The sequence below is a fragment of the Enhydra lutris genome, unplaced genomic scaffold (assembly GCF_002288905.1).
Source record: "Enhydra lutris kenyoni isolate GAN:26980312 unplaced genomic scaffold, ASM228890v2 scaffoldscaffold3, whole genome shotgun sequence".
In the NCBI taxonomy this organism is placed as follows: domain Eukaryota; kingdom Metazoa; phylum Chordata; class Mammalia; order Carnivora; family Mustelidae; genus Enhydra; species Enhydra lutris.
Genome location: NW_019154087.1, coordinates 31819294 through 31834162, shown reverse-complemented (window position 1 = coordinate 31834162; position 14869 = coordinate 31819294). Strand labels below are relative to the sequence as shown.

Here is a 14869-nt window from a genome sequence, read left to right as displayed (position 1 = left end):
TTTCACTAACTCAAAAATTTTAGCTTTGTTTTTTCTAGTTTTGATAGTTGAAATTATTGTCTTCGTTAGTTCATTCTAAATTTATGGTTGGATATTAACCTCATATTACCTGAGCCCTAAGTACACTATTGCAAGTTTTGGCAGAAACTCACATTCACCTAGCTGGATTTTAGAATTGCTATGGACCAACGATTTCTATGTGTCTTCTGTCCTTCTCTCTTCCCCTTAATATATGTTTATTGAGGTCATCCTATCTTGTTCTCCCGCATTGTATGTTGGATAAAAAAGGACAAATTCTCTTTCTAGTTTGTAAGTCTTTATATTAAGTGAAGCTTCATCTAAGAATCTACCAGTTATGTAGCAGCCCTGAGAATAGGATTTAGATAGGATTTAGATGATGAGATTGTAGACTTCAAGCTAATGCTGAAATGGGATGAGACTTTTGGGGGAGAAGAAAATTTTTCATATGGGCAGGATTTGAATATTTATGGCAGAGAACAGATAGTAATGGGCTGCAATTTCAAAGACAGCTACATATCTCTCATCCCACAAGCTTTTCTGCAACCTGACATTAACATTCCTCCATCATAATAATTAAATGTATAGGATAATACAAAATTAATAAAATATATACATCACATACTTACACTAGAATCCTAAATCCTAGATTAAACTCTATCTGTTGTTGACAGTATAAATGAGAAACAAGAGAATATAAAACAAATATCAAAGCAAACATTTATTTAAAGATTTTATTTACTTATTTAGAGAGAAGGTGAGCATGGGGTGGGGCAGAGGGAGAGGAAGAGAGAGATCTCAAGCAAATTCCATGCTGAGTGTGGAGCCAGAGGTGGGATTCGATCTCACAATCCTGAGATCATGACCTGAGCTACAATCAAGAGTCTAATGCTTCACCTACTGAACCATCCAGGTGCCCCTCAGAGCAAATATTTTTGATATAGTTAATGAATGACAGTGCTCCAGTTGCAAAGTATTTCAGTTAATCTCTATAACAGATTTTTAGTACTTGTATTTTTAGTGTTACTTTCAGAGAATAATTGGCTACTCACAAATATATAGTAATGGATATATAATAAACATATTAAAGATAAATTTACTTTATTGAGCTTATTAACATCTATATATATATAAGTAGCTATTGTCCACATGAGCCTAAATATTTACAGATTTTTTCCTTAATTTTCAGTCATATGAGAGAAATGTAAGAATTATTTTTTACATTCTCTGTAGATTTCATGAACACATTAAATACTTAAAAATGATTTACATACACACACCTACATATGTTGAAAAATCAGAGAGAGCAAATGTGTCTTATAAATTATACACAACTAACATTAATAAAGGCAAATTTCTTCAGTACTTTCATTTTCTGCTTTTATTACCTTAAACATGAAGAAATCTTCAAAGAACCCACTTACGTGCCCAAAAAGGAAGAAAATGTTTTCAATCAGAATGTATTATAAAGCGAAAGCAAAAACCAGTTTGCGATTTCTCGCTTGATTTTAACAATTACAAGTTTCTGCTTATATCAATATAGCATTTTAACAGTTGAACAGAATGTTTTTTGTATCTCTAGGTAGACAAAATAGAACTGCCTCAGGAAAAAAAAATTATTAAACACATTCCCCCGCCAAGACCCATGCTGAACTCAGAATTACACAGCATGCACCTAGTCTCGAAAGACTGTGATTTACTTTTCAGTCCAATATCTCCTGCTGCTAGAAAAGAAAAAAAATGTAAGCTTTGTTTCATGAGAAAGCTTTAGCCTGAGAATTACTGCACTACCATGGTTACTCAGTGAAATACACTGCATAATCTACAAGGTAGCAAGAAAACATTAGGTTTGGAAAATAAAATGATCTTTCTGTTGGAAAGTCATCCACATGCCCCCTGTGCACGCTTAGATACCTATGCAGTTTACTGCATTCTTCTGGAAACATCCAGACTCTGAAGAAGTTCCCACAGAGAAGTATGTGTATCCCAGCAGTGTGCAAATCATTTCTCTTATCTAATAATCTCTTACAAATACACCTTTGGTTGTTCTTTGACTTTCCTAAAAGGTGAGACTCAGCATGGAGCATTCATTTTGTCTGCCAAATATTTTTTCAGAAGTTGTTTGTTTTTATGCTGTTATACCTGAGGTGGGAGCTCATGACTCCATGAGGAAAGAGAAAGCAACATTCATATTAAAATGCTAAGGAACATAAAGTCAGCTTCTCATGTTTAACTCCATCCTTTTTTTTAAAAAAGCAGGCGTTCTTCTATTTTACAAAAAAAAAGGCTTATTGAAAATGAGTTATACAAGAAAAATAAATATTATTTAAAATAAAAATGGTGAAATAGTTTTGAAATACTACTTACTTCCATTACTTTAAGTATAACAGGACAAAAAACAACCCATGCATGCAGCATATACAATTTGAACTACTTGCCAATTCATATTTTAATAAGCTAGAATTAGTTATGCAAAACTGTTGATAAACAAGTCTTTTACACATGTCCAGTTACATTCTACTATAGCATGTAAGGGAACTAGTAATTTAATAAATATCAATTATTTAACATTATTGATCAGGTTACATAAAATATATAGCATTGATATAAATATTCTGGGTAAGTTCTAATATAATCAGAAAAGACAATGCTTTTCTGCCCTATCATATGCTTTCCAAATTATTTTTCAAATTTTGAGGAATCATCTACCAAAAAAATTGAATTAATAGAGATATACTTCTTTTATTTAAAGTCTTCAATCTAAATACATGTGCATTTTTGTTAATATCTTTCTGTTAGACAATTAAATTAATTTTAATTATCTTATACTCAACATAAAATCGTATTTAGAAACTATAACTAAAAGATTGCTGTGCTGGGGTGCCTGGGTGGCTCAGTGGGTTAAGTGTCTGCCTTTGGCTCGGGTCATGATCCCATGGTGCTGGAATCAAGTCCTGCATTGGGCTTCCTGCTCAGCAGGAGCCTGCTTCTCCCTCTCCCTTTTCCTGCTTCTCTCTCTCTGTGTCAAATAAATAAATAAAATAAAATAAAAAATTTAAAGAAAAATTGCTGTGCTGAATTAGAACTTTAAAAAATTAGCAATGTTCTAGGTATCCATGCCGCATTGCAACACTCTTAGAGCTATGGTATAGTATATCTGTCTGAGAAATGCGTATGATTTCAAAATATCAATAAGGAAAACAAATTAGCAAGCTATCACCACGAATTTTTCCATTCTTTCCATATTCAGTTACAGATTTTCCTGATTCCTCTTTTTCATTATCTCTATGTCTTCTGTTATTTATTCTATTTCTTTTGTTGCCTCAGTGTAACTTATAGATGCTGAGGCTTAACAATTTTAATGGTAACAGGCTGGAAATAGTTTCCCTGACCACGTGCAGGAAGGGGAGGAGGAAGCAGTTATAGACAGTTCTTGCTACACAGACCCTGGAGAAAAATCAGAATCCCACAGACCTTTTCTGTTTCTGAAAAAGAGGGTATGTAAATAAGGTATTTGTTTACTAGGTGAAGGGTCTTCTTATGTTTAAATATTTTTAAAATTTTAATTCCAGTATAATAAACATACAGTGTTATATTAGTTTCAGTTGTATAATATAGGGATTCAGCAATTCCATACATTACTCAGTGCTCATCAAAATAAGTATACTCTTAATCCCGTTAAGTAAAGGGATTTTAAGAAAGAAATACTCAATTTAGTCTCGCGGGTCCATCGTGCATTAGGCATTCTCAAACTATGACTCAGTTTTCATTTCTGAAGCAAACCATGCTACCCACCTTTAAATGGTAGATTTTTAGTAGCACAGAATGTATTCATGAGGAGTAATTTTGCTTAAATGAGTGAAGTATTTTTGAAGGTATGTGTCATTTTCATGTAAGGTAGTAAAAGAATCTTAATAAAAAAGTCCATGTGCTTCAATTTTTATATTCTGAAGTTTAAGAAAAACCTTTTTATAAAGATCTCTTTAATATTTGAAAAGACTTTTTCATTCTTGATTATATGTATTACTGCAGACCACTGCTGTTAATTATAAAGACTTTTAGAAATCACAAAACAATTGTTTTCATGCATGAAACAAAAGACAAATGCATAATCGTACAGTTTAGGAAAATGTTATTTAGAAATTCTTGCAGTAAAACTACAGCTAGAAAAATTAAAAACAGCCTGAAAAAAATCATAATGGTCTTGAAACTTGCAACAAATACTGCACATTTTAACTAAAATAAGAAACAAAGACACAAAAACATGCCAACAGCACAAATTTTTGACTTATTTTTAAATATTGCTGCATTTCTAAAAATAAAATATAATACATAGACTTCCTGCAGAGATAGAAGATTAAAACAGTACTGAAAAATCTCCCTCCTTCAATATTTAATGAAATGAAGAAAAATAGTAGAAATCACAAGATTCACGAACAGGATCCAAAACTATGAAAGAGATACAATGAAATACCCAACCCAAAAAGTAGTAGCCAATAAAAAACACAGACGATCTCAGTTTTTTAAAAAAAGTATCATCCTTGCCCCAGCTCCCACCCAAAAACAACAGTTAGGAAATGATGAGACAAGAAAATTCTGGAAATCCTCATCAACACTTTCAAATTTTGAGCAAAGCTAGCTGGAGTGATTCATCAGCCCTGGGAAAATAAGAATGAATCCAAGAAAGTAAAAATAACTTATATGATGCAGGGAAACATCAGCAGAGTGAGAAAATATCACCAGGATTTTCCATATTCCGGGATAGTATACTGAGTTAAGTAAAAGATCTAAAAACTATGGGAGTGCCAAAGTTTTTGCTGGGGTGAGTGGACTCTGACATGGAATTTAATAAAACAATAATAAAAAGAACACAGTTCAGATTACACAAAGCTGCAGCTGAGGCCTAGCCCTTCTATAGTTCATTCTTTTATTCATTCATTTGACCATTCTTTTTTTTTTTAAATAAGATTTTTTTTATTAAATATATTTTTTTTCAAGATTTTATTTATTTATTTGTCAGAGAGAGAGAGAGAGAGAGAGAAGAGAGAGAGCGCACAAGTAGGCAGAGTGGCAAGCAGAGGTGGAGAGAGAAGCAGGCTCCCTGCCGAGCAAGGAGGCCAATGTGGGACTTGATCCCAGGACCCTGGGATCATGACCTGAGCCGAAGGCAGCTGCTTAACTGACTGAGCCACCCAGGCGTCCCCATTTGACCATTCTTTATGGAGAATCCATGATGTATCTGGCGCTGTTCTAGGCAGTGAAGAAATGGTAATAAACAAATTAGACAAAAATATCTAGTTTGACAGAGTTTATAATAGAAACAGCCTTTTATTTATTTATTTATTTAAAGATTTTATTTCTATTTATAAGAGATAGCAAGAGAGCAAGTGGGAGAGGAGGAGAGGGAGAGGGACAAGCAGACTCCACACTGAGCAGTACCCTGAGATCATGACTTGAACTGATACCAAGAGTTGGATACTTAATCGACTGAGCCACTCAGGCACCCCTAGAAACAACTTTTTAAAACAAATAAAATCCAAATAAGTTTACAGCTTATTAGAATACAATAAATGGAGTGGAAAATTAAAGGAGAGAAGAGAAACAAGATGACAAATGAGCAAAGACTAGAAGAAGGTTAGGGAATGAACCATGGGCACAGGTGAAGGTGAGATTCCAAGCAGCACACACAGGAAGTGCAAAGGCAAGTATGGGAAACAACCCAGCTGGACAGTGTTATTTCCATGGAGCAAGCCTGGTGGAGGTTAGAAGCTGAGAAAAAAGAGTAATTGGGTGGGGTACCTGGGTGGCTCAAGTGTCTGTGTTCAGCTCAAGTCATGATCCCAGGGCCCTGGAATCAGGCAGGGTGGTGGGGTGGGGGAGAGTGCAGTCCTTGCTCAGCAGGGAGCCTGCTTCTCCCTCTGCTTGTGTTCTCTCTCTCTCATTTTCTCTCTTTCTCTATGTCTCTGACTCAAATAAATAAAATCTTGAAAAAAAAAAAGAGTAATTGGGTTGGAGGAGGAGGCAGGCATATGGCATAAAGCCTTAAACACCATTGTATGTATTTTGGCTTCTACATGGAATGAGAAGAGAAGCCATTGAGTGTTGCAAACAGAGGAGAAACTTAATCTAATTTATAATTTAATTGGCACATTCTGGCTATTGTCCTGAGAACAGACATTAGGAAGAGCATGTGTAGAAGCAAGGAGACCCATTAGGAGGTTTTTAACAATAATTCAGAGAAAAGATGATGACAGTGGTAGCAGCAGAGATTATGAAAAGAGGTTGAAATTTGGACATATTAGGAAAGTAGAGCCAATAGAATTTTCTGACTGAGTATATGATGATGTGAAAGAGATGAGTCAAACCAGAAGTTTGGTTTTGGATATGGAAATTAGGAAATGCCCATTAGAAATCCAAATGGGGATTTGAGGTTTAAAATTTAGTTAGAAAAGGCCCCAAAATTTTGGCATCAGACAGGACATCCATCCCAAAAGGGACCTCACCCACTCTGCCAAATATCCCCCTATATCCAGCTGCTATTTAGTACCTCCTGGGTTTAACCAGTTCACCCACGCCTTGGACCACCAAACAGTTGCTCAGCTGCTTAGGTTGGCCCACAGATACGGACCAGAGACAGCAAGAGAAGAAGCAGAGACTGGTTCTCTGGGCTGAGAAGCCTGGGCTGAGAAGAAAGCTGCTGCTGGCAAAGGAGAACTCCCCACCAAGAGGTCACCTGTCTTTCAGGTTGGGGTTAATACTGTCATCACGTTGGTGGAAAACAAGAAGACTCAGCTGATACTGATTGCACATGGCGTGGGTCCCATTGGGCTAGTTGTCTTCCTGCCCACTCTGTTTTGTAAGATGGGGGTTCCCCTCCTGCATTATCAAGGGGAAGGCCAGGCTGGGTGATCTGGTCCACGGGAAGACTTGCACCACTGTTATCTTCACACAGGGTAACTTGGAAGACAAGGAACTCTGGCTAAGGGGGTGGAAGCTATCAGAACCAACTACAGTGACAGGTATGATGAGATCAGCTGTCACTGTGGAGGCAACATCCTGGGTCCAATGTCGGTGGCTCACACTGCCAAACTGGAAAGGGCAAACTTTCAAGAACTGGCCACCAAACTGAGCTAAGTGCACACTGTTGAATTTTCTATCCATAAAAGTAATAAAAAGTAGATCTTATAAAAAAAAAAAAAAAAAGAAAGAAAGAAAGACAGACAGACACCCTAACTGGAGGTAAAACATGGAACTTTATTGACATAGAGTATTTAAAGCTAATGCCAAGGTTGTGAAAAGAGAAGAGGAAATTAAAAAACCAGAGCCAAAAAGAACTCCAATAAGGGAAATCAGAAGGAACCAGAAAAGGAAATTAAACATATATGGCAAATAAAGTAGGGTTGATATCCTGGATGTCATGCATAGAAGTTTCAAGGAAGGTTGTCAAGTGCTATGGTAATTGCTGTTAATAGGTAAAATGAGGACTAAGAACTCACCATTGGGCTTAGCCACATGGTAGTTACTGTTGGTCATGAGAAGAGTGGTTTCTGTGCAAATGTAGAGAGTGAAAGTCTGTAAGGTTCAAGGAAAAGTAAGAGGAAAGAAGTTGGGTGAAATGAGTATAGAAACTATAAGAACGTTGGCAGTAAATGGAGACTAACAGTGACTGGAGGGGATGAGGGGTTAAAGAAACATTTTTTAAAATGTGGTATATAAGTTTGTTTGCTGCTGGGGTGATCTAGAAGGAAAAGGGGAAGAAGGGGAGGAGGAGAATTGCTGAAGAGATGTCTTTGCATAAGAGGAAACATGGTTTAGCACACAGTGAGGGAGGAGGCCTTAGAGAGGCACAAAAAAACACTCACTAACACTACCAAATTTGCAAGGGGAGAAAGTGTGTAGATCACAGTATTTAGTCTTTAAATATAGTAACAGAGAAAATAGTCTTTCAAAGTGGAAAATGTGTCAAGAATAATTCAGTCACATAAATCAGAGCAAATAATAAGATCTGAACAAAGCTGCCCATTTTAAGATTTTTTAAAATCTGAAGGTGCATAGCATATGTAAACTATTCAACCATACCATAATAGGGAAAAAAGAAAAGAATAAAATGTTCGAGGTGGGGGAGAAGCAAAAGACAAAAACAAACAAAGAATGAAACATCACATGCAGAATAGCACAAAGAATTTACATGAAACATAATCCAAGGCCTACTCTCAAGAACATTTTGAGATATAAAAGAATTTAGAGAAATTAGGAGTTGAAATGGACCACACAGATAACATGAAAGACAACAAAACAAGTTGAAACATAAGATTTCACGGCTAAGGAAATTGAGAGACAAAATATTGAAATTGAATGTATAGATTAGAAATAGCAAGAGTCAGAATAAACATGATAAAAAGTCAAATAAGTGACATAAAGAAAATATTTGAGGGGTTCCTCAGTGGCTCAGTGGGTTAAGCATCTACTTTGGGCTTAGGTCATGATCTCAGGGTCCTGGGATTGAGCCCCGCATCAGGCTCCCTGCTCAGCGGGGAGTTTGCTTCTCCCTCTGCCTCTGCCTCTCCTCCTGGTCCATGATCGATCTCCCTCTCTCTCAAATAAATAAATAAAACCTTAAAAAAGAAAATATTTCAGGTATTTATTTAAAAAAAGAGAAAATAGAAACATAATAAAGATTTTCATTGAGAGATGATGGCAAGTAGGCACACTGAGATGATCAAATACACAAAAAATACTTATTGGAAATCTGGTAAATGGAAGAAAAAATTAAGAAATATTTTATATAGATATATAAAATATTTCTTAATTTTTAAAGAAATATACATATATATTTATATATATATAATATATATATATATGACCATATTCTCTGACACGAAGAAAGAAAGGAATCTAAAGATACCATACTATATAACAGAAATAAATTTAATAGAACATTAGCAAATGACAAATTTCTGATTAAACTATTCTGTGTCCGTGATAAAGAATTACTTAGGCATAGAAGCAGAAAATGCAAGTCAACTTCAAGAAGAAAAAAAAATCAAGTTTGCCTCAAATTTCATCAAGCAACATTTAATAGCCAGAATACAGAGAAACAGTGTCTGAAATCTCTGATGAGAAAAGAATGGGTGAGTGAAGATCAGAAAGTTACCTTTGGATCTAAAGGCAAATGTCAAACATTCAGATACATGAGACAACACGTGAGTGCCCATGAGTTCATGAATGGTTAAAATATTAGCTATACAGGATTCAAATCCAGACAACCAAAAGATGACTCAAAAATTGAGAATTCAAAAAAAGTTTTTTAATGATGTAAACATGGTTAATAAAGGGATGGTGGTAAATATTGAATTTTTTTAGGGAACTAGGGAAAACAATCTAGAAAAGTTGGGGTTGTAGGACAGTCTATAATGTAAACTCTGACAAAGAAAAATAGCACTAGCAATAGAATTAGTGGGAGGAATGGTAAAATGTGTTATTTAGGGAGGGGGTCACTACATGCAGATTAATTTGAAACACAATTAAAAACATTTCTTTAATGGCTGTTTTCTCCCCCACCACACAATTAACAGCAGGGACCATGTCTATGTTACTCACTGGTGTGAACGGCACCACTCCCCCACCCCGGCCATTGATACTGGAAGTCTAGATGCAAGAATTCACTGAGTACAGAAAAGTTTCGTTAGCACTGGATGTTTTATGCAACTGACGAATCACTGAATTCTACCTCCAAAACTAATTATACGCTATATGTTAACTGAACTTAAATAAAATTAAATTAAAAAAAGAAAAATTGTGTTAGTTAATTCAATCACTGAATATTCATTTATAGCTGGAATAATTATTTATAAGGAGATGTTTTTACTAGCCATTTGGTTACCCAGGGGATAATTCAACTACAAAAGATTATAAATATTCTTCTTTCATTTTATTTTTATTTTTATTTGTTTTTTAACTGAAAAAGAAGTGATTTTTAAGCTACAGATAGAAGATTATCTGAATGATATGATGTTTTATAAGTTTGGTTTTAAAATATATTTGAATTCACAGCAGGTCTTAACACACAATGATTTCAATAAATCAGGCACTCCAGAATACAATATGGAGGTATAACAATTATGTGATGACTTCTTAATAGTCCAACGGGTAAAAACCTTTTACAAATATGGAAAGAAATTAATCTTTCCGCAGTATTAACTCCTAAAAGCTATTCACCTTTATAGACTACAATATTATTGTCAGTTTCACATACTTTTACTTTATAGAGAACTCCCAGGGGAAGAAATTTCTGGAGGTTTTCCCAGATACATACAGCTATAGTTTCTGAGGTACTTACAACATCTGCAAAGTATGGCACATCCAGATCCAGATTCTTATGATTAAGGAGTTTCAATAGCCCTCCTCCATAAACTCTTTGAGGTCAGTCATATTCCTAACCATTCCTGTAACAGGACTGATCTTCATAATTGTGCCCATGGTCATCTGAATTCTTGCATTTCCCAAACAGTTTCAAGTTGACTTTGTTACGCAGCAATTGGCTGTGGAGCCAGTCGGTGGAGAGGAGGCGGGACACTTGCTCCCTGCAGTTACCCTTCCCCCACCTCTGCTCTCATTGCCTCACCTCTTCTTTCATTTTACATATCTCGTTTTCAGAATAATTAATCAGATCCCTGAATGTTAGACTGGCTCATATCAGCTCACAGAACAACTGTTAAAGTTTTGGAATTTCCACCAAGTATTTGTTTACAATCAGCCAGGGTGGAAGTATTTATACCACAGCAATAGCCAGATGTTATGAAAAGGAGTTATAGATAATATATTCATGAATAATTTAGATTTGTTTCAAATGAGGAGACTCTATTATTTGTCAGTAATGCTCACTTTAAAAAAAATGCTTATTTGAAAACAATTAGAGCAGCAAGAAAATAGAAAGCATATTTCAAAATGTACCACCTACCTAATCATAATTGTCAATATTCCTGTGTATTTTTATAAGCTTTTAGCATGCATGGTTTTAAAAATTAAAATGCAAGGGCACCTGGGTGGCTCAGTTGGTTAAGCCTCTACCTTTAGCTCAGGTCATGATCTCAGGATCCTGGGATCGAGCCCCGAATCGGGCTCTCTGCTCTGCAGGGAGCCTTCTCCCCCCACCCCACATGCCTCACTGCCTACTTGTGATCTCTGTCTGTCAAATAAATAAAATCTTAAAAAAAAATTAAAATGCAACTTATAATTCTGTTTTCCGTACTTTATATTGCAACACAAATATCTCCCTATGTTTAAGTATTCAACAAACAACTTTTTTTTTTTTTTTTTTTAAGATTGTCATTTATTTGTCAGAGAGAGAGCAGGGGAAAGGGCAGGCAGAGGGAGAGGCAGGCTCCCAGCTGAGCAAGGAGCTGATGTGGGAATAGATCTGAGGACCCAGGATCATGACCTGAGTGGAAAGCAGACACTTAACTGACTTAGCCACCCAGGCACCCCAATAAACAACCTTTTAATAAGCCAATCCACCATATGCAAATCACAGTGTGTGCAATTGTCTCAACTTAATTGAATATTTATATATTTTCAAAAATATTCACAACTATATAAAATCATATGAGGAATGTTTCTGTGTACTTTTCCCCTATTTTCTGGTTACTTCCTTAAAATGTATCCTAGATGGAGGTTCCTCAGAAAGTTGAAAATAGAGCTACCCTACAACCCAGCAATCACACTACTGGGTATTTACCCTAAAGATACAAATATAGTGATCCGAAGGGGCATGTGCACCCGAATGTTCATAGTCCACAATATCCAAACTATGGAAAGAACCTAGATGTCCATCAATAATGAATGGACAAAGAAGATGTGGTGTGTGTATATATATATATATATATATATATATATATATACCCTCTAGTTCCATCCACGTCATTGCAAATGGCAAGAATTCATTTCTTTTGATGGCTGCATCGTATTCCATATATATACACAATGGATTGTTATGCTGAGCGAAATAAGTCAAAGAAAGACAATTATCATACAATCTCTCTAATATGAGGAATTTGAGAGGCAGGGTGGGGGGTTGTGGGGGGTAGGGAAGGAAAAAATGAAACAAGATGGGATGGGGAGGAAGACAAACCATAAGAGACTCTTAATCTCACAAACAAACTGAGGGTTGCTGGGGTGGAGGGGTAGGGAGAGGGTGGTTGGGTTATGGACATTGGGGAGGGTATGTGCTATGGTGAGTGCTGGGAAATGCGTAAGCCTAATGATTCACAGACCTGTACCCGTGGGGCAAATAATACATTATATGTTAATAAAAATAATTAAAATGTATCTTAGAATTTGGATTATATAGGAAAAGAATATTAACTTCTTTAAGATTCTTATTAAACATAACTAAAACCCATCTACAGTTTATACTCAATGGATTCTGGTTTTGATATCAAACTCACACTTCAGCATTTAAATAAGGTTTATAGAACTTGAGGAGGGGAAAGAATGTGGGGGAAAATAAACATCTTTAAAAATAATGAGAAAAATTTAAAAAGCACCCACGAGAAATAATGTGAGCAAATAATATCTCTTATAGTTTTTAAATTCTAAGCTATGTTCCATATAACCAATTATTATATTCAGTAGAAAAAAAAATAGTTGGTTTTTTTTTGTTGTTGTTGCTAAACTTTCTATTCTCTAGGAACTTAAAGTCTGGATGTTATTTTTATCAATCTATACTGCTATTTGAAATATATGAAAACAGCCAAAATCATATACAATGCACCAGCTTAAAAATGAAAGTGCTTATATGAAATTTCCTAGGGGATTGTTAAAATGCACAGAAAGAAAAAAAACATGTTTGAGGTTTTATTTAAAGAAAATATTTTTGCTTTATTAATACAGATCTCCCTCCATTTACGATTATGTCCCTACAAACCATCATAAGCTAAAAATGCTGTAAATAAAAAATGTATTTAATATACTTAACCTACATCATAGCTGATGATCTGCCAAAACCTGCTCAGAACACTTACAGTTAATCTAGAGTTGGGCAAAATCATGTAACACAAAGCCTGTTTTATTTATTTATTTATTTTAAAGATTTTATTTATTTATTTATTTGACAAAGATCACAAGTAAGGCAGGCAGAGAAAGAGGGGGAAGCAGGCTTGATTCCAGGACCCTGGAATCATGATCTGAGCTGAAGGCAGAGGCTTTAACCCACTGAGCCACCCAGGCGCCCCACAAAACCTGTTTTATAATAAAGGGTTGACTACCTCATGTAATATACTGACTACTGTACTGGAAGTGAAAAACATAACGGTTGTATGGGTTCAAAATGGTTGTGAGTGTATCAGTTGTTGACCCTCAGGATCACGTGCCCAGCTGGAAGCCCTGGCGTCTGCCACTGCCAGGCCTCACGAGGAAGTATCCATGGGCATATCACTAGCCTGGGAAAAGATCTAAATTCAAAATATGAAGTATGGTTTCTACTGAGAGCGTACCACTTTTGCACCATCATGAAGTCAAAAATCCTAAGTCAGGAGAAGAGAAATCATAAAGATCAGAGCAGAAATCAATGAAATAGAAACCAAAAAAACAATAGAACAAATCAACGAAACTAGGAGCTGGTTCTTTGAAAGAATTAATAAGATCGATAAACCCCTGGCCAGACTTATCAAAAAGAAAAGAGAAAGGACCCAAATAAATAAAATCATGAATGAAAGAGGAGAGATCACAACGAACACCAAAGAAATACAGACAATTATAAGAACATACTATGAGCAACTCTACGCCAACAAATTTGACAATCTGGAAGAAATGGATGCATTCCTAGAGACATATAAACTACCACAACTGAACCAGGAAGAAATAGAAAGCCTGAACAGACCCATAACCAGTAAGGAGATTGAAACAGTCATCAAAAATCTCCAAACAAACAAAAGCCCAGGGCCAGATGGCTTCCCGGGGGAATTCTACCAAACATTTAAAGAAGAACTAATTCCTATTCTCCTGAAACTGTTCCAAAAAATAGAAATGGAAGGAAAACTTCCAAACTCATTTTATGAGGCCAGCATCACCTTGATCCCAAAACCAGACAAGGATCCCATCAAAAAAGAGAACTACAGACCAATATCCTTGATGAACACAGATGCAAAAATTCTCGCCTAAATACTAGCCAATAGGATTCAACAGTACATTAAAAGGATTATTCACCACGACCAAGTGGGATTTATTCCAGGGCTGCAAGGTTGGTTCAACATCCGCAAATCAATCAATGTGATACAACACATTAATAAAAGAAAGAACAAGAACCATATGATACTCTCCATAGATGCTGAAAAAGCATTTGACAAAGTACAGCATCCCTTCCTGATCAAAACTTTTCAAAGTGTAGGGATAGAAGGCACATACCTCAATATTATCAAAGCCATCTATGAAAAACCCACCGCAAATATCATTCTCAATGGAGAAAAACTGAAAGCTTTTCCGCTAAGGTCAGGAACACGACAGGGATGTCCGTTATCACCACTGCTATTCAACATAGTACTAGAAGTCCTAGCCTCAGCAATCAGACAACAAAAGGAAATTAAAGGCATCCAAATTGGCAAAGAAGAAGTCAAACTATCACTCTTCGCAGATGATATGATACTATATGTGGAAAACCCAAAAGACTCCACTCCAAAACTGCTAGAACTTGTACAGGAATTCAGTAAAGTGTCAGGATATAAAATCAATGCCCAGAAATCAGTTGCATTTCTCTACACCAACAACAAGACAGAAGAAAGAGAAATTAAGGAGTCAATCCCATTTACAATTGCACCCAAAACTATAAGATACCTAGGAATAAATCTAACCAAAG

General features: G+C 35.7%; 1 protein-coding gene and 1 pseudogene across 1 annotated transcript in view; both read right to left on the bottom strand.

Moving 5' to 3' along the window:
* LOC111153773 (sperm tail PG-rich repeat containing 2) overlaps positions 1-14869 on the bottom strand; it is a 596073-nt gene that overhangs the window by 45155 nt on the left and 536049 nt on the right. The gene's annotated exons all lie outside the window — the stretch shown is intronic.
* The window catches only part of LOC111155787, a 164085-nt pseudogene continuing 159444 nt past the window's right edge, over positions 10229-14869 (bottom strand).